Source organism: Filicampus tigris, unplaced genomic scaffold (assembly GCF_054856515.1).
Source record: "Filicampus tigris isolate MCC_2025a unplaced genomic scaffold, RoL_Ftig_1.0 HiC_scaffold_32, whole genome shotgun sequence".
Taxonomy (NCBI): domain Eukaryota; kingdom Metazoa; phylum Chordata; class Actinopteri; order Syngnathiformes; family Syngnathidae; genus Filicampus; species Filicampus tigris.
Window position 1 is genome coordinate 82,501 of NW_028233413.1, and position 2,500 is coordinate 85,000.

Genomic DNA, 2,500 nt, shown 5'->3' on the forward strand with positions numbered 1-2,500 from the left:
ATTAATCCAAGATTGGTGAGGGCTCGTCGGACACCCCACGGGCGATGAGTCGGTGTCTGCCTGGAGCTCATGTCACTCTCAAATATTTTCTAAGTCAACCTCCATGCGCACAATGCAATGAGCCTGCCCGACATAGGGGCACTGTGAGCGGACTCACCGGGGGGGGAGAGGGCCCCCCCGCCTGGAGCTCCACGTGTTGGATTATTTTCTATGTCAACCTCCATGCGCTCAACAGAGCGAGCCTGCCCGACCTGGGGGGTGTTCAATCGGACTCCGCGGGCCGGGCGAGGGCCCCCCCGCCTGGAGCTCCACGTGTTGGATTATTTTCTATGTCAACCTCCATGCGCTCAACAGAGCGAGCCTGCCCGACCTGGGGGGTGTTCAATCGGACTCCGCGGGCCGGGCGAGGGCCCCCCCGCCTGGAGCTCCGCGTGTTGGATTATTTTCTATGTCAACCTCCATGCGCTCAACAGAGCGAGCCTGCCCGACCTGGGGGGTGTTCAATCGGACTCCGCGGGCCGGGCGAGGGCCCCCCCGCCTGGAGCTCCGCGTGTTGGATTATTTTCTATGTCAACCTCCATGCGCTCAACAGAGCGAGCCTGCCCGACCTGGGGGGTGTTCAATCGGACTCCGCGGGCCGGGCGAGGGCCCCCCCGCCTGGAGCTCCGCGTGTTGGATTATTTTCTATGTCAACCTCCATGCGCTCAACAGAGCGAGCCTGCCCGACCTGGGGGGTGTTCAATCGGACTCCGCGGGCCGGGCGAGGGCCCCCCCGCCTGGAGCTCCGCGTGTTGGATTATTTTCTATGTCAACCTCCATGCGCTCAACAGAGCGAGCCTGCCCGACCTGGGGGGTGTTCAATCGGACCCCGCGGGCCGGCCGAGGGCCCCCCCGCCTGGAGCTCCGCGTGTTGCAATATTTTCTATCTCAACCTCCGTGCGCTCAACAGAGCGAGCCCGCCCGACCTGGGGGGTGTTCAATCGGACTCCGCGGGCCGGGCGAGGGCCCCCCCCGCCTGGAGCTCCGCGTGTTGCAATATTTTCTATCTCAACCTCCGTGCGCTCAACAGAGCGAGCCCGCCCGACCTGGGGGGTGTTCAATCGGACTCCGCGGGCCGGGCGAGGGCCCCCCCCGCCTGGAGCTCCGCGTGTTGCAATATTTTCTATCTCAACCTCCGTGCGCTCAACAGAGCGAGCCCGCCCGACCTGGGGGGTGTTCAATCGGACTCCGCGGGCCGGGCGAGGGCCCCCCCCGCCTGGAGCTCCGCGTGTTGCAATATTTTCTATGTCAACCTCCGTGCGCTCAACAGAGCGAGCCCGCCCGACCTGGGGGGTGTTCAATCGGACTCCGCGGGCCGGGCGAGGGCCCCCCCCCGCCTGGAGCTCCGCGTGTTGCAATATTTTCTATCTCAACCTCCGTGCGCTCAACGGAGCGGGCCCGCCCGACCCGGGCGGCGCTCAATCGGACTCCGCGGGCCGGGCGAAGGCCCACCCCGCCCGGAGCTCCTCACCACGCACCGCACCTCCATTCCCCCACCGACCGATCGGCAACCATGACCCGCCATCGGAGGGCCCCCGCCGGCACCGGCCTCGCGCCGGTCGCTCGGGCGGACGGTTCCTCCGGCCAGCGGGTCGCTCTCCAGCGCCGGGGCTACTTCGCGAGCTTGGCCCGCGGCCAACCCCGGCGCGACCGTACGGCAGCGAGGCCGAGGCGACCCACCGATCTCAGCAGTCCTACCACGGAGCCCGCCGCTCGTCCGCGGCCCCTCCCCGCCCCAGCAGCGGGACGGTCGCCTTGCCGGCGGGCCTTCCGGCTAACGCATCGTTTCTCAAACCCTTTCCCCTAGCGCGGCGGCGGCGGCGGCGGGGCTTCCCGCGAGGAGGCCCCCGTCCTACGCCCGCTAAGGCGGCTCCAGCCCACCTACCGAAGGGACGGCGCGCGCCCTCCCCCACGCGAGCGGGCGTCCGCGCGCGGCCCCTGCCCCGTTCCGGGCGGGGCCCGACGCCGGCGCGGGCGAACCGCCGCGGGGGTGGCCCGCCGCTCCCTCCCGGCCCGAGGCTACCTGGTTGATCCTGCCAGTAGCATATGCTTGTCTCAAAGATTAAGCCATGCAAGTCTAAGTACACACGGCCCGTACAGTGAAACTGCGAACGGCTCATTAAATCAGTTATGGTTCCTTTGATCGCTCCAGCCGTTACTTGGATAACTGTGGCAATTCTAGAGCTAATACATGCAGACGAGCGCCGACCCCCGGGGACGCGCGCATTTATCAGACCCAAAACCCACGCGGGCCCGGCCCCGCGGGGCAGGGTCCCCTCCTCCGGGGGGGGGCCTCCCGCGGTCGGCCGGCCCGGCCCCTTTGGTGACCCTAGATAACCTCGAGCCGATCGCCGGCCCTCCGCGGCGGCGACGTCTCATTCGAATGTCTGCCCTATCAACTTTCGATGGTACTTTCTGCGCCTACCATGGTGACCACGGGTAACGGGGAATCAGGGTTCGA

The 2,500-nt window shown here is 67.4% G+C and overlaps 1 non-coding gene across 1 annotated transcript in view; it reads left to right on the top strand.

Moving 5' to 3' along the window:
* Positions 1-2,059: 2,059 nt before the first annotated feature.
* LOC147125845 (18S ribosomal RNA) overlaps positions 2,060-2,500 on the top strand; it is a 1,891-nt gene continuing 1,450 nt past the window's right edge. The window contains exon 1 of the ribosomal RNA XR_015085268.1: positions 2,060-2,500. This exon is cut by the window's right edge and continues 1,450 nt beyond it. This is a non-coding gene — a ribosomal RNA (18S ribosomal RNA).